This window comes from Pinus tabuliformis, chromosome 4_2, assembly GCF_031772625.1.
Source record: "Pinus tabuliformis cultivar Carrire ecotype Pingquan chromosome 4_2, CPIR1, whole genome shotgun sequence".
Taxonomy (NCBI): Eukaryota; Viridiplantae; Streptophyta; class Pinopsida; order Pinales; family Pinaceae; genus Pinus; species Pinus tabuliformis.
This window is the reverse complement of record NC_142304.1, coordinates 491,333,712-491,351,472: the sequence shown is the minus strand read 5'-3', so window position 1 is coordinate 491,351,472 and position 17,761 is coordinate 491,333,712. Positions and strand designations below refer to the sequence as shown.

Here is a 17,761-nt window from a genome sequence, read left to right as displayed (position 1 = left end):
ATAAAAAAATGAACACTTGAAAAAATAAATGATATTATTAAAATTTCATGTTTTTCTTCGATTAACATAAAATTACTCTTAGAAATTAAAATTCAATACTTTGAAATTAAAAATTAAAATCAAATAGTTTCAAAATACTTGGTTTTTAATTTTTGTTTTTAACAATTACTTAAATTTAAAATTTCCTTATAAACTTGAGCAATAAATTTATCTTCTCCTTCACACATAACATTTAGCAATAAATTTATCTTTTCTTTCACACATAACAATGAACTAAAAACCATCTACACATAATCATAATCTATAATCATATATACAAATGAATAGTGACATGTCATCACCTAGCTTTTAAAATTAATTTCGACTTTTCTGACATTAGATTTATGATTTAAAAATAAAAAAAATTAAAAAATTAAAAATTAAAATGAAAAACATTACAAGTATGGATATCGACCCCTTTATTTTCCTTTCTCCCGACGGAATATCATCCGACTTGCAGATTGGCCGCACCGCTTGCCAACCCTTACTCGCGAGTTAAGTACGCAGATCCCAAACGAGATCGTTGGCATACCTCTGCCGTCGAACCCCTTGCTCTACACTTCGCACATTGGCCACTGTTTCTACCGTTTCCACTGTTTCGTCGCTCTCTGTCGTGTTTACTTCCGCTTGCGGCTGGGGCTTTTTTTTTTCTGAGCAAGCCATCGAAGCACCAACGCTCCTCTCGTGGCTTGCTCTCATTGTGGCATTGAGCCATCATTTGAGCCAGTTCAGGGCATCAATCCCGCCGCTACAGGCAGTTTTTCACAAGCTTTGCGGCACTCATTCCCTGCTGCTAGACTCTTCATACCAATCGCCCAGTCAATCAAGCCCCTTCTCAACCCTGCAACTCGACTTACAGAGTGGCTCTTGATCAATAGAGTGAAAGCCAATTGGCTCACCTTTCTCTAAGTCGACCTGCAGGTTCATCTTCAGCAACAGTATTTTATTTCTACAGGTTTGAATTTCATCCCTTTGAGGTAGTATAAATTTGCAAGCTTCGGTTAATTGATAACATTTGCGAATCTGAATTTAATTGGGGAATTAAACTCTGAATTTTAAACCCTAAAATGAATAACAGGCATCTTGAAATATTACAAAGATTGGTGCAATTGCAAATAATTTCCTTTGATGCTACATATCTTTACTACTTGAATGTCGAATGCCTTTTTCGAATGCTTATTTGTTGGATTCCAAACAAGTTCTAACAGCGCACCACATATGGGGAATCGTATACATATGATTTTTTTGTTTTTGATTGTAAGTTAGGTAGTTCTTTCTTTTTTCTATTTATAAAAGCAAGTTGTTCCATATACGAAATCTTGGTGGCCTCAACTTGCCCACATGGGAAACCAAGTCTGTTGGCCACCTTAGTCTGTTATAAGCCATCCAATAGCAAAATTTTATAAGTCTTTCAACCCAAGCTAAATACACTTCACAACTAGATACACAGTTTAAGGTCTTAATTGACATACAAAGACAAGAAAAGTAAAGGCTATCTGTTAAAATGCTACTCCTTGCTATCATTTTGTTCGGAATCCACGATAGCGTGTGCTGCCGCAGAGTTACCCGGCACCGGAGACAGCTCCATCATTCGTTGCTGGATCCTGTCCAGCTTGCTATCCTGCATAAACATCATCATTTGTAGATTCTTTATATCCTTTTTGAGGTTGGGCACCCCTTGGGCAATTTCTGCCATCTCCCCCGCCACCTGTTCCAGAGCTCTGGCCAGCAAGCGTTTAATGACCCAGTAAATGTGCAAGGTTTGTTTGAATAGAGACATCCTGCACCTGGTATGCCTTGGGTCAGGGACCAGGTCCCCCCATTCTTCCATTTCCGGCTCTGAGTCTTCCTCCATGATACTGTCCTCCATCTCCTGGATCAACTTATGAATGTCAGCGTCTGTTCCTTCTTTGTATGCTCTGGCTGCCTCATTGACTGCCACCTCGATGGGTTTCCTACCCTTTCTGATCCCTGCATTCTCCGAAGTGGTAGGTTCTTTTTTAACTCTGGCTCTGGCGTCCTCGACCCCCTCGACCCCTGCCTCTGCCTAGGCGATCCATCTCTTCGATTTCAGACTCCTGCTTACAATTATCAACATAAAACGTTAGCTTTGGAAAATCTTCATACATCCAGTGCCTCAACATTTTCTTCTCTCTAATAATTCCCTCCCAATTTAGTCCCCCCTCTCTCTTGGGAGAGTCATGGCTCTCTCCCACCCTGGTCTAAGAGGAGCGGTCCTACAATCTAACCTCCACTCCTTCCAAGATTTTTCAGCCTGAGTTTCCCAGTACTGACCCTGTATCCTGAAATTGCACTCCCCGGTCATGCCTATGCCCTGGCTTCTATTATGCAGCTAATCTCGACCATCTCTCTGCCTCTCATCCCTGTCCTCATACCTACCCTGTCGCAGCTCCTTCTCAACGTACCCCCAGCTTGCCTCCCTCGTTCAACATACTATACTTTTCAGACGGAGTTACAGGAGGTAAACGTGAAGAAACATCCTCGGAAATCTGCTCAGCCCCTGAGGTTCCCAACGTTTGCACTGTCCTGCTCCCGTCTTCCTGTCTCCGCGTTCTATGCTTTCTCCCTACTCTTGCCATCCTCATGCATCCCTTCCCACCTACCCTATGTCCCATCCGTCTGCCGCCGCCGTTCTTGCCAACCTCTCTCCTCATAATCGTGCCACTTCTCTCCATATATGATCCCATGGTCATGCAGGATGCCACCACGCCCTGCTGTTCACACATGAGGACTGTGGTCGGCCGTCCTTGCCGTCCTCTTTTCTTGTTTGTCTTGATGCCCATGCCCTCCCACTTCGTCACCCCAATCGGGGGTATACATATGAAATTTTAAATCGAATGTTCATTTGAAAAAAAAAAAAAACAATTTATTTACATGAAATATTAAGACATTTCACACAAATTTTTATGATATGTTGGGAAAACGTTTTAATTAGTGTTCCACGGGGACTCGCCCCCCCCTAGGGGTCTAGTTTCCTCGCTCCCCCGCGCTTCGGGGACTTGGGGACGAGTAGGGGATGTTTCCCCACGCTCCCAAAATGGAGGAAACTCGGGGGACGTGCCAGGGAAAGGTTTCCTTCCCTGAGGGGACGTTTCCCCACGCTCCCAAAAAATGGCCTTGCTTATAGTTTATGATTTAATAGACCTAAAGTGGTACAAAGCTACTCATGTTCTGTATGGGGATAACGTCTTGTGCTGTCTTTTGGTTTCAACAAGCGTTATTTTAGAGGGTCAATATCATGGAAATTTGTTGGACCATATAGCACGTACATGAATTTTCCCTTTTAAAACTTCTCCTTTTTTTCCCAAGTGATGGCTGGATTACAGTGGGGAGATAACTGGAGTGACAGGCAAAGAATATGAGACATTCAGTTTGTGTTTTTAATTTGCATGACATTTGACATACAAACTATGGAAGCATCACCTATGTCATGTGGGAAATAATTGGGTGGACTATAGACTAACATGCGTTTACTGCAAGCATGACAAAATACTATGGGCAACAAGAAATCTCAGGACTGTCGTTATATATGAATTTATACAGTTACAAAATTTACACAGAGCACAGTGGCTTAGCTTGAATTCTCATGTCTGAAAATTATTTTCACCCCTGAAATACACTGCTAGTTTGAAGTTTGAACTGCATGGCATTGCTCTAATAAGATAGACAAATTATCCATGCCATCGTTGGTCACCCAAGTTGGTTCGCAGATGGTCATCCTGCAGTTAATGTCATTTGATAGTAAACTGTCAGAAACTCTTTCATGTGATCTTCTCATCTCCCCTGGAACTAAAACTCTTCTTTCAGCATATGGTGTACTGTCTATATTATATATAATATAACAAAATTTCTAGCTGTTGGATCCAATACAGCTGGACAACCCATTGTAGTTGCCCCTTCTACTACCAATGCAGTGTTCCTGATCTGTTCATTTACCTTTTCAGAGAATTCAGTGGCTACCTTATCAAGCTGAAGCTCTCCCTCTGTCTGACCAAAATCTAAATTAGAATTTGACCAAGCTGAATTAGAATTTTAAATTTATTATTTTATATGATATTATAAATTTGGATAATGTCAAATGATATTCATATCAATGATCATGTTTTGCAGCTTTTCAATTCAAACCAAATTGTCATAGTGGACTCAATTAATAAATTATATTTTATATTTATAATTTTTTAAGACCTTGACGCTCCCCCACGTTTCCTAAAAAATGGTAGGGAGCTTTTGCATAGGCCGCTCCCGCGCCCCCTCGCTCCCTTGCCCCCTCGTCCCGGAACCTTGGTGGAACATTGGTTTTAATCAATTAATGGTGCATTAACCCTTTGGTGTGTGACATTTGAACAAAATAAGCTTCATCTTATGTTACAAATTGGCAAGCATCTGAATGGTATTAAGAAAATGGTACTTGAGTGAATGTCATTTACATATGTATATATGGCTGCTACATGTTGATGCATCATTTGTTCAAATGCAGCCTTGAAATACTCCTAAATTGGCATACTAGCATATTTGAAGGGATAAAAAAATTCAGTCCTCTTTGATTTTTGCTATTCACCATATCAACGGCAGGTTGAGAATTGAGTTTTAATATAGGGAAGGCCCCCATAGGTTTAAAGAACTAGCCTAGAAGTGAAGGGGCAAAATTGCTAAAGTGACAGTGGTCAATTTTGCTTGTTTGTGTCCATAGTTCTTCCCTCGATAGGTTCGGACTTTACTTTAGGGAGACCTTGTGCGATAACAGGAGGGATTCCGACTTAAGTTGTAATCAGTACCTACTCAGTTGAGTTTCGGTTGAGAACTATTGAACCCCTGGACACAGAATAGTGCATTAATTGGTATTTCTTATTGTTGAATGGTCAGTAATGTTTATTGAGAGAAATGTAATGTTTATCCAATTGAGCTATTACTGTATATTACATTGTTGAATAAGGGAAAATTCTGTTGGAAGCTCTAGTTTTCCTAAGAAACCCTAAGTCAAAATTATCATAGGTCATTACAGACAAATTACATCAAATATGATTCTCCTGGCCCTTCCTTGGATGGTCTTTTTTTCTCTGCATTTTTTGGATTTTTTTTCCATCATTACATGGACAGATGACCACAATCAGTGTTTATGTTTACGATTTACTTCTCGGCAAAGACAGTATTAAAGTGACTTATTGAGCGTTTAAGTATGCTGCATGTTAGATCAAACACCACAAGACAAAGGAAAACTACTGGACTTTCTGATCCCAAGTTTTTCACTTATCAGGGGTTGACACCTTTGAGTGCACTGGGAACCATCCAATGCTTGATCATCTACCATGAAATAATCCTTTCCTTAAAGCCTTTTTTCTTGGGGTATGGATTGTGGGGCCTTTATCTGATGGTTTTAAAAGAAGGAAATAAGTAATAATTTTAATGCCGTCCAATTACTGAAATAGGTCAATAGGACAGATTACATCAAATATGATTCTCCTGGCCCTTCCTTGGATGGTCTTTTTTTTCTCTGCATTTTTTGGATTTTTTTCCGTCATTACATGGATGGATGACCACAATCAGTGTTTATGTTCACGATTTAGGTCTGGGCCAGTATTAAAATAACTAGTTAAGCGTTTAATTATATCAAATATGAGTTTCCTGGTCCTTCCTTGGATGACCTTTTTTTCTCTGCACTTTTGGATTTGTTTCCATCATTAGATGGATGGATGACCACAATCAGTGTTTTATGTTCACAATTTACTTCTGGGCCAGGACAGTATTAAATTCACTTATTAAGCATTTAATTACATCAAATATGGTTCTCTTGGCCCTTCCTTGGATGGTATTTTTTTTCTCTACTTTTGTTTGTCCCGTCAAGTTCCTGCTCTCTAACCCAGGTTGTGAATCTTGTTTTGGAGCCTGCTCTGTTTAAAGTGATTTCCAATGAAGGAGAAGCGACTGTTGGAATCTTTTCCTTTGCATGCTTTAAATGTTTCTCGACAAAAATGCGTGATTCTTTGGCCTCTCTTCAAATCTTAGTCTTGAAGAGCTTTAAATGGGTTGAGGCCAACTGTACAGGGTCCTTGGGCTGTCTTCTTTTTCTAGAGTTCCTCAAGGTTCTGTTGGAGACCTTTTTTCATGAAGATTCTCCTGCAGTTTGAGTGGTAGAATGAGAGCTGGGTTTTTCTTCTTTGAATGTTCTTTAGCTGCATCCTTTGTTGGATTTTGGAGTTTCAGGCATATTTGGTCAAGATGACTCTGTGTAGAACAGTTTTAGCACTTGAATGGACCGCTCTCATGTTCAAACGATCTTTCTTGATGTAGTATAGAATCTGCAGCTTTATCAAGGATGGAAATAGTATTTTTAGATTTATGTCTATGTAGACTCTGGCATCTTATATAGTAATTTTGTGCATTCTGGAGTTACATTCTAGAGCATCAAGAAATAGCCTAAAGCATTCTCAGTTTATTCAAAATTGAATCATTCTAGAACTCAATTGGTAGAGCTGGGAGTTCTATCCATAGTGGAATTGGGAGGAGCTATGTTGCAGGAAATGGCTCCCGAGCTGGCATACCAGTACCTGAAAAGCTGCCAAAATGCCTGGGTGGCATTTCCCTATTTGGAAACGCTGCCAAAACATTTTGGTGGCGTTTCAGCCCAAATCTGCCCCGTTTCCATTATATTTTTGCTTCGGTGGGCTCACTCAAGCACTCAAATAGGGTGTAGGGCCTTTCTATATCACTAAATTTTATCTCTAATGAATCCACGAACTAAGTTATCTCTAATCAATCCATTCTCTAGTTCTTCTAAAGAAACAACTTGTTCTATCTTTGTTAATGAATATGAAGATGTGGATTATAAGATATGTAATTGCACTTGTCATTGGCTTGTGTTTTATTTCATTTTCAGCACATATAGCCACATATAAAGGTTGATTTTGAATGTAAAACCTCATATGTATAAAGGGTGATTTTCGTATCTTGGATGTACAGCTTCATCTTTAAAGGATATTTTTGGATTTTGAATCATGTAATCATCTATGAGAGTTAATATTGACTTGGTTTTCCTTCTAGAATGTCATTAAGATAATGTGTTACTAACTTATTTGTAAAAAAAATTACACACACACATGGCATTTTGGCTGATGTTTCCATTTTCTGGGGGTCACGTATCCAGCTGTACCCATTTCAGATTCTTCCAAACATTTTGGTGTTTCTTGCAACTTAGGAGAGGAGTATTTCTGTGTAGACACTTCTGCACTCCAATACCAGACTAATCTGAGCACCTAGATGTTGGCTTGGGGAATGTGTTAATTTTAGATAACAATGGTATGTTCTATGCTTTAGAGCAATTTACTTATTAGTCCAATATCAATTTCCAGATTAGAAATCACATTAAATGCAGATAGAACATAAACAATAACCAGAAGACAAGCCAAGACAAGAGGACACAATATTTGGCAGATGCGAGGGAAAAACCCCAATGTGGGGAAAACCCTTTGATCAAATCTTCTTATTATTCTTCAAAAGTTCACCAGAGAGAGAGTACAATATACAAGATTTACTTGCTCAAACACTGTAAAAAACAGTCTAGTCAAACTGCAATCAACAGGATGCCCTAACCAGAAAGTCGACGCTGGTCAAACCAACATAAATTCTCCTCCAATTCAGCTTGGTCAAACCCAGTCAACAGTCCTACAAAATCTGGTCAAACTTGGCCAACGCACATTCAACTTTCTGCGGTCAAAGAGCTGCAGTCAAGGCTGGTCAACCTACTCAGAAAATCTCAATTTCTATGCCAGAATATGCGGCCTGCCCAAACAGAGAATTTCCCACAAAAACACAATCAAACGAAGTCTAACACTACTCCGTCAACACTGGTCAAAGCTGGCTGCAACTTGGTCAACACAGGGAATAGAAATCCCAGTCAAACCTTTGCACGTGTGGAGAGGAACAGACTGCCTGTAATTTTGTATGACCCAATCAGATGTAGAGAGAGAAATATGTGTGATGATGAGTGACCAAATGAGGAAAATGACTCCTCTATATATACACAACGTTGAGGGTGAAGAGACACGTCTGTTGGGCTTCATGAGCCTACATTAGACTTTTGGCCGACCTTGACAATTTGTCCATAGAAGAAATAAATTCATAATTCCATTTATACTTGTCAGAATGAGATGATCTTTAGATCAATCCTGCACCTCTCGGAAAGAGGAATCCAATAAAAATATCATCTCCATCATATGAGCTGTCCAAGGTGGAGTTTGGTCCTAGTTTCCAATTTTAACACTCCCTCTCAACTAGGGAGAACTCCACCTGCCAAACCGTCTGTCAATCTGTACTATCTTTGTCATCCCTACTCTGCTTTGCTGAACCATGAAGAAATAATGAAGAAAAAATGATCGAGAGTGTATCAAACCACTCTCCACTGACCCGAAGTCATTCTCCATTGATCCTAGATCAATATCAAACATCCTAGCATAGGGAGTACGATAGTACATGATGCGTCCATCGGTAGTACTATGATCCCTATCTTCATTTCCCTACTTGTTGGCCAGATGAGAGGCACTTCCCATGAGTCCCAGACTGCATGGGTGGGATGTATCAGCGTGAGAAGGTGAACCACTCATCCTGCTCATATGCCATAGGAGAAGGTGAACCACTCATCCTATGCATATATCAACCATCATGGGGTATCACAGAAGAAGGTGAACCACTCACCCTGTACACAGTGCAACACTAGGGGAAGGTGAACCACAGCTCAACATCCAACTCAAAAGGGACCCTCATAAGAGGGTCTCTCCACGACTCCAAGTCGTTCACGGAAGGTTAGGAATTTGGCCTTCCCCAGGGGCTTCGTAAGAATATTTGCGACCTGTTCATCAGTCCCAATGTGATGGAGCCTTATTGCTCCCTGTTGTACCATATCTTGGATAAAGTGGTACTTGATATCAATATGCTTGGAGCGGTCATGAAACACGAGATTCTTAGAAAGACGAATCCCACTTTGGTTGTTGTAGTAGATCACGGTGGTATCCAACACATGCCTAAACAACTCATTAAAGAGCTTCCTCAACCAAACAGCTTCACAGGAGGCCATACTAGCAACAATATATTCGGCCTCGGCGGTGCTCAAAGCAACTGATTTCTGCTTCCTGCTCATCCAGGATATCGAAGCAAAACCTAGTGAGAAGCAACATCCTGATGTGCTCTTACGATCCACCACACTGCCAACCCAGTTAGCATAAGAATAACCATGGAGCCTCAAATTCCTGGCAGTGTATTTCAGTCCATAAGTGATTGTGCCCCGAAGATATATCAAGAGATTCTTGGCAGCAATCCAATGTATGTGCTGAGGCTTTACCATAAATTGACTCAATGTATTTACTGCAAAGCATATGTTTGGGCGAGATTTCACCAAGAACATCAGGGCCCCCACGAGTTGACGATACTCAGATGAACTTCCAAAATTGGGCCCAACAACACTTCCGCATAACTTCTTGAAGTTAAGTTCTATCGGAGTAGTTATGGACTTACAATCCACCATCCCAAATCTTTCAAGTAGCTTCACAATGTATTTTCCTTGGGAAAGGAAAATCTCACCTGGCTTTTACCAGACCTCCAAGCCTAGGAACTAATGCATCAATCCTAAGTCCTTCATCTCGAATTCGGAAGTCAACTCCCTCTTGCATTGATAAATAAGAGGGTCTGCACCTGTCATAAAGAGATTGTCCACATAAAGTACCAAGATGAGAGGTCTATCATTTTCAACCTTAAAGTAAAGGTTCAGATCAACTTCATTTCTTGTAAATCCCAGCTTCATCACATAGCTGTCGATCCTCTCATACCCAGCCCAGGGAGTTTACTTCAACCCATGGAGGACTTTCTTCAACCTGCATACATGTGTCTCTCGATCTAGAACTTTGAACCCCTCGGGTTGTTCTACATAGACTTCCTCCTTAAGTGAACCATGCAAGAAGGTGATCTTGACATCCATTTGATGTAAATTCCATCTTTGAGAGGCAACAAGGGCAATGATTGAATGGATGGTGGTATATCGGGCAACTGGTGCAAATATCTCGTCATAGTCCACACCTTCTTTTTGAGAGAAGCTTCGAGCAACAAACTTGGCCTTGAACTTTTCAACATTTCCATCAGCTCCATGCTTGATCTCGTAGAGCCATTTCGAGGTGACAACAGATTTGTCCTTGGGTATAGGGACCACATCCCAGACATCATTCTTCATAATTGACTCATACTCTTCGTGCATAGCATCCTTCCAAACTTGGTGCTTTACAACTTCTTCGAATGTGCAAGGCTTAGTTTGAACAATGGTGCTCATGGCAGATAAGTACCCTTGATACCTATTCAATTTCTTACTTTCACGAAATGTCCCCCTTGGTGCAATATGTCTCTCGGCATCTTCAAGAGTGTCCCTAAGCCCTGAGGGTCTCCTTTTTGAGGAGGAGGGCTCATGAGGAGGTGGATCAAATCTTCTTATTATTCTTCAAAAGTTCAGCAGAGAGAGAGTACAATATACAAAATTTACTTGCCCAAACGCTGTCAAAAACAGTTCAGTCAAACTGCAGTCAACAGGATGCCTTAACCAGAACTGGTCAAACCAGCAAAATTCTCTTCCAATTCAGCTTGGTCAAACCCAGTCAACTCGGCCTCCAATGATAGTCCAAATCAGCTCAAAACAGTCCTGAAAAATCTGGTCAAACTTGGTCAACGCACAGTCAACTTTCTGTGGTCAAAGGGCTGCAGCCAACGCTGGTCAACCTGCTCAGAAAATCTCGATTTCTGTGCCAGAATATGCGGCCTGCCCAAACAGAGAATTTCCCACAAAAAACACAGTCAAACAAAGTCAAACACTACCCTGCCAACGCTGGCTGCAACTCGGTCAACGCAGAGAACAGAAATCCCAGTCAAACCTTCGCACTTGTGGTGAGGAACAGGCTGCCTGTAATTTTGTAGGGCCCAATCAGATGGAGAGAGAGAAAGATGTGTGATGATGAGTGACCAAATGAGGGTGAAGAGACACATCTGTTGGGCTTCATGAGCCTACATCAGACTTCTGGCCGACCTTGACAATTTGTCCATAGAAGAAATAAATTCATAATTCCATTTATACTTGTCAGAATGAGATGATCTTTAAAGTTTAGATCAATCCTGCACCTCTCGGAAGGAGGAATCCAAGAAAAATATCATCTCCATCATATGAGCTGTCTAAGGTGGAGTTTGGCCCTAGTTGCCAATTTTAACAGAATGACCACTGCTTATGCGGTTTGCCTATCAGGTTATTCCTGAGGTTGTATATGTGCATGCATGTGCCAGGCAGTAACAAAGGATATTACCAACTAATAAGCATGGTGAAAGAACAAAATAGAATAATTAAAGCAAAGATCGGAACAACTGAGTACAGTGCCCACCAAAACAAACTCAATTTCATAGTTCTATTATGGTGACAAATATATTCCGTGATTATAAATAGTGCTGAATTACATATGAAGCAGGAGACTGTAATAGTAAAGTTGCTTTATATGCCAAGCACTGAGGAAGGTTGTGTGTGAAGTCCTGTTATGCTGATGTTTAAAGATTCGCTCTTCAGGATGCTTTGCTTGATGTCTGTCTTGTGTTCTATGCTTCCTCTGTTTGCTCATCATCATCTTCTTTCCTTTAGGCTTCAGTGGCATCCTTCTCTACAATAATTCCATGCATGTGTCATCACAACAGAAAACTAAGCGATGAAGCTGTATATCATGCAATGACAAAACAACTAACTAATCATGGTGAAACAACTTGCAGAATGACTAAGTACATTCCACCAAAATAAATCCAATTTCTATCATACTATGAAAAGTTGTTTAAGAAATAGAAGATTCTAGAAGTAAAGATGCTGCGTGTGCCAACTCCTAAGGAGAGTTGTGTAGACCAAGTCTCATAAAGGTGCTTGATTGTACATCTTGTGTGAATCGCACCTTATCGTTTCTGCCTCTTTAATTATTTTCCCTTTTAATGGCTTCTTTATCTACTATAATTCCAAGAATGTGTCATAATTGAAAATCTGGTTGGCAGTTTTGTTTAGGAATGGCATTCCAGTTGTGTAATTGTCATTGATATGGTTATTTCCTATTAATGCTTCACTTTCCTGCTTTGATACATTTCCATTTTGGTCTAATGGAGACATGCAATAAGGCTTGTGTCTACATTGTACAATGCATTTGTGGCTGCTTCTGCAACTTTCAGTTGGTGCCCACAATGTGAGTTTGTGACTTTTTGGTTTTTTGGTTGTATAAAGGAAGTCTGTGGATATTACAGAGGAGTCTACGGGTTAAAAGTCACTTGCAAATTGAGCTTGTGGTTTGCTCATGCTGGTGTGCTTACAACCTGAGTTTGCAGGTGCTGCAAAGGGACTGCAGGTTGGTTCACTCTTCTGAACAAATCTTGTGACCCAGCAATGCAGTAATTTGCCATTGATGGGATGATGCTGATAGCAGAATTGGTGAAGGCCTGCAGAGTCCTGTTTGTTGCGCTGAGCAGACAGTTTTTGGATGTGATCAGTCTTGGCAACATCCGTGGATGAATCTTGATGTTATTAACTGAAAATATTTGCTTGTTGCTGATAATATTAAGTAATTAGCTGAAATTATGAAGACTATGTTACATAATATCATCATTATGATTGGTCATTATGTAACAGACCCACCTTTTACCCCTATGTAAATGTGGCGATAACCATGAAAGCCAGCGTGGAAGCCACCATTGGCTGGGACAAATCTTGTAAACAATGTAAGCATTAAATTATTTTTATTGAAAATTATCTTACCGGATCCGTTAGGCATGGGTGCTGGATCCATGGATCACCGGGTCGAATACAGATTCGGATCTGGATCCGGATCCATGGGGATCCGCCCAGGATTCGTATGGATGACAGGTCAACAACAACACCGTGTTACTTGCGTCAACTCGTGGACTGTACATACATTAATAATAAGATTACGTATATATATATATATATATATATATATATATTTTTTATATAATAATAATAAATTATATTATTTTTATATAAATAGTTTGTTTTTAAAATTATAAAACTATATTTATATTGTTTGCACTTGTCGTTTCCCTGCTGTATCTAGATCCTAGCTTGTCAAAGAATTGGTGGATCCAGATCTGATTTTTGGTAACTTAGATTGAAAATAATAAAAATATGGAATGCTGGCCTGAAGGTAGAGACACATGGATCTAGCTCTAAGGGAGAGCAGAGAAGTGGGAGAGTGGAGAAGTGAGGACGGTGTCCTCACCCTCGAAGATAGACGAGGTTGCATGACAGATTGAGTGACTACTTGACACATGGAAAATATGTGATTGAATAGGGGAAAATGCCCATGTTTTCTTGATCCCCAACATGAGGGAAGGCGAAGCTTTGCATTTGCGCAGGCACATGAAGAGATGTGAGAAGTAGAGAGAACTAGAAAAACATGAGAGCAATGGGGAGACAACAACAAAAGGAGCAAAACGTGACTGGAGAGAAGATTCCTTGGATGCTGAGCATGGAGTGATGTTGGAGTTAGGATTGATGCTTTTGCTTTGGAATTGGGGTGTTGTCCCTTGTATTGATGTTTTGAGGTTGCTTGACTACATGTGTCCAACCCTGACTGGTCAGTGGAAGGTTTAGTGGATGACAAAATTACTCTGGTGCTGGATGTATCGCTGTTAACCACCTGGACAGGGCAATTTGAGTCATGAAGGTGCTTATTAAACAGAGCTGTTAACCATCTAGATAATGGATTGCAGACCCCTGTGGTGCTTACTTTGTAAAGATAATCGAGAGATCACTTGGACAGTGGATTTGACCTCCTGGATTGAGCAATGCACCATCTGTACCTTGGGTGAAGCCTTGTGATTAAACTATGAGGAGTAAGTGTGTCACTGTGATGTTTACGACCAGAGGGAAGTTGAGAAAACACATGGACAATAGACTCCATCTATTTAGTGTTTACTAATCTTTTGGTGTGAATTCCTTGAGCAAGCAGTTCCCTTAGCTTTGGATCCAGCTCGGGGGTGGTCAGTTGCGAGAAAGGTTACGATGTTGTTGGCCTATGGTTGGGTGGAGAGTTGAAGTCTCTCCTTCAGTGGCCAACCATTTTAAATACATAAATAAGTGTAAAGTACTCATGCATATTGACTTATGAATTGTGATGCTCCTTTTTATGTTGTGAATGGAGCAAGATCTTGTTTGTTGATGAATGTTTGAGTTGTGGGGTTCACTCTTATGTGAATTATTGGGATGATATCTTGTATGTTCATGGATCTATTGAATATCTAGACTATGCTTTCCATTATTATGTTCATGATGAACATGAGAATTGTGTATTTATGTCCACAGTTGATCTCTAAGGCTTGTGAATGAATGCATAGCTCAAACCTGTTCTAGTATTGGTTATCCTGTTTAAATCGAGAGTTTGGGGCCTCAAGCCTTGAGGCTATAACTCCTCGAAGCTCAATGGTCTGGGCCACCACTTTGTTATTGTTGGAAATACTGGGGGGGGTGAATCAATATTTCACTTTTCATTACAATTTAGTATCAAAAGCATTAACCAATAACATCACATCAAAGGAACACTATATATATATATGGTCTGGGCCACCGCTTTGTTATTGTTGGAAACACTGAGAGGGTGGGTGAATTAATATTTCACTTTTCGTTATAATTTAGTGTCAAAAGCGTTAACCAATATATATATATATATATATATATAGAGAGAGAGAGAGAGAGAGAGAGAGGGCAGCTTTAACTTCCGGATTTACTAGCTACCAATGGAAGGGCTACAACCCCAAGATTTACTACCGCCCACTTGAAGTGACAACCTCCTGAAGGAAGCTACAACTTCCTTCCCTAGCACCTCCTTGCCACTCTTTATAATAAAATATAAATCAAAACTCTTGGGCTCCTGTACCAGGTGTTGAAATTTGATGTTCTATGTTGTAACACTCACTTATTACAAAACTTTTTTATGCTGAAATATTAGTTGAGCAATTGTTAAGTTTAGGTATGTTCTATGCTTAGAGCAATTTATTTCAATTTTCACAGTTAGCTCAATATCTTTTCCAGATTAGCAATCACACCAGCATAAACATAAATTGCAGATAGAACATAAACATAAATTGCAGAAGACAAGCCAAGACAAGATGACACAAGATGTGGCGCTAGCCAGGGACAAACCCCAATGTGGGGAAACCTTTGATCAATTCTTCTTATATGTTCTTCAATAGTTCAGCAGAGAGAGAGAGAGAGTACATTTACAATAGAAGTCAACACTTCGACTTTCTAGATAAGAGAATAGATCATCTCTACATGAGATTAGTTGAAGACACGCTGCTTCAACTAATTCTCCAAGGTGATTCCATCACCTATCATTGTGCTGCATCTCATCCACATGCTGCACCTCACTGTGCTGCATCTCGTCCACATGCTGCACCTCACCGTGCTGCACTCATCATCACAGTGCTGGACCTTATGACCAAGCTATGCACTTCATGCTGTTGCTCTTGTCATTGTGTTGCTCCAATCACTGAGCCGCTCTCATCACGGATCTGCACCCAATGCTGCACTCATCACTGATCTGCACTCAATGTTGTCTCTAATACCATGCTGCATCTAACCATACTGTCTAACATGCTGACCACACAAACTGTCACATCAACCTTCAGTCGTTATCCTTGTGCAACCCTTAACACAATATGCTGTTGGCTATGGCCTGCGGCCTAGCCCAACAACAAGCAAGATTGTCATACAGTACTTAGCTATTACCCTTGAAGAACATTGTCTATCGATCAACCTTATAGCTGCAGAGTCATGCCCAGAACTGATCTCAAATGTGTCACGCTGTCATCTACATCAATGTGACATAGATCTGACTTTCCTTGCAACGTCTAAGGGTTTATTCCTTACAGAGTTATGGACCTCTTAAACTTCATCATTTGGCTGATAGTGTTCTCTCCAATTGCGGCCAAGATGACCTCCTTGAGGGTTGAGACTAGGGCAGTGTTTGGCCCTACTTGGATTGCGGTTTGAAGCACAAATGACAGCTACTAGAAACCTTTATTTTGATGGTTGTAACCTTCACCTTTTACTGCGGCTAGGGCAGATAGATGCCTCTTTGAAACTGCGGATTAGGTTGAGTGTTTAGACAGTGGATGAGAAACCTTTTAGGCAGCGTATGGTGGCTCTCTTTGACTGCTAGAGATCTCCTCGAACCGTGGCCAAGTCTTTCCATTATCAACGGCTAGGTTAAGGCTCTAGTCCTCCCAATAGGATTGCAACTAGGGCTTGTATTTACAATAGTCAGGGCACATAAGAATCCCCTTTAAACTGCGTCCTAGAACAGTTTGTTAGGGCATCATTTAGGCTTATTCTTGCTGTGTAGGAAGGTCACATTTAGGGCAGTGTAGAACCTATCTTAGATGACAACATTAGGCTTCTACCATACTAGCATTAAGGCTTCATATGAAACCTTCCTCCCTGACTGTGTGAGCCTTCTTCTTACTGCGTATTAGATTTATCCATCAGGGTAGCGTAGAGTCTTGGCCATGACAACTTCTAGGGCATCTTCTATTAGGGCAGCATATCACCTAGGGCACTCCCTCTAGATCTCATCTTCACCAAACCCAAAACAAAATGAAAAGATATCTCAAGAGTGAGTGTGTGAAATGACTTGAAGGCCACCTCTATTTATACTAAAACGTTGAGCACAAGTGGGTTTATTTGGTTGCTGGCCGACCTTGATGAATTGTTCCATAACACTAATAAATTCATATCTCCATGAATACTTATCGGAATCAGATGATCTTTAGATCAATCCTACACCTCTCGATGAGAGGGATCCAAGAAAAATATCAGTTACCATTAATAAGATGACCCACATGGAGTTTAGCCCTAGTTTCCAATTTTAACACTCCCTCTCAACTAGGGAGAACTCTATCCGTTGATCCATATGTCCAACTGTACTATCTCTGCCATCAGTGCCCTGCACTTCTCTGCTCTGCTCAGAACCATGAAGAAGAAGAATTGATCGAGAATGTCTCATACCATTCTCTGCTGACCCAGAGTCAGTTTCATCTGAAGAGAGTGTGTCATATCACTCTTATTGACCCGAAGTCAGTTTTATTGATCCCAGATCAATGTCACAGGAGAGTGTCTCAAACCACTCATATTGATCCCATATCAGTTTCATTGATCCCAGATCAATGGAGGTCATCCTAGCATAGGGAGTACGGTAGATACAACGATGGGTCCATCGATAGTACTACTATGGTCCCTAACCCCATTTCCCTGCTCATTGATTAGATGAGAGGTACTTCCCATGAGTCCCAGACTGCATGGGTAGGATGCCTTGACATGAGAACTAATTATCTTGTCCCACAGGAGAATGAATCATCTTGTCCCACAGGAGAACGAATCATCCTGTCCAACAGTTGCCACAGGAGAACTAGTCATCCTGGCCCACAGGAGAATTAATCATCTTGTCCCAATTTCACCACGGGGTATCACAGGGGAAGACTGAACCTTTCACCCTGTACATAGTGCACCACCAAGGGAAATTGAGTCACCCTGTGGTCGTATGTAGCTCCATTCAGTACCCCAAGCCCCTTAGAGCTCCCAGAGCTCAGTGCATGCGACATGCATGATCCTTATAAGAAGGTCTCTCAACGACTCCAAGTCGTT

The 17,761-nt window shown here is 40.7% G+C and overlaps 1 protein-coding gene across 2 annotated transcripts in view; it reads left to right on the top strand.

Annotated features, from left to right (window-relative positions):
• Positions 1-456: 456 nt before the first annotated feature.
• Positions 457-17,761, top strand: part of LOC149170114 (RNA-binding (RRM/RBD/RNP motifs) family protein) — a 69,365-nt gene continuing 52,060 nt past the window's right edge. The window contains exon 1 of one of the 2 annotated variants that reach the window (XM_089428895.1): positions 457-994. The gene's annotated coding sequence lies outside the window, so the exon portion shown is untranslated. The remainder of the gene's footprint in view (positions 995-17,761) is intronic. The other variant, XM_089428894.1, reaches the window with a different exon arrangement.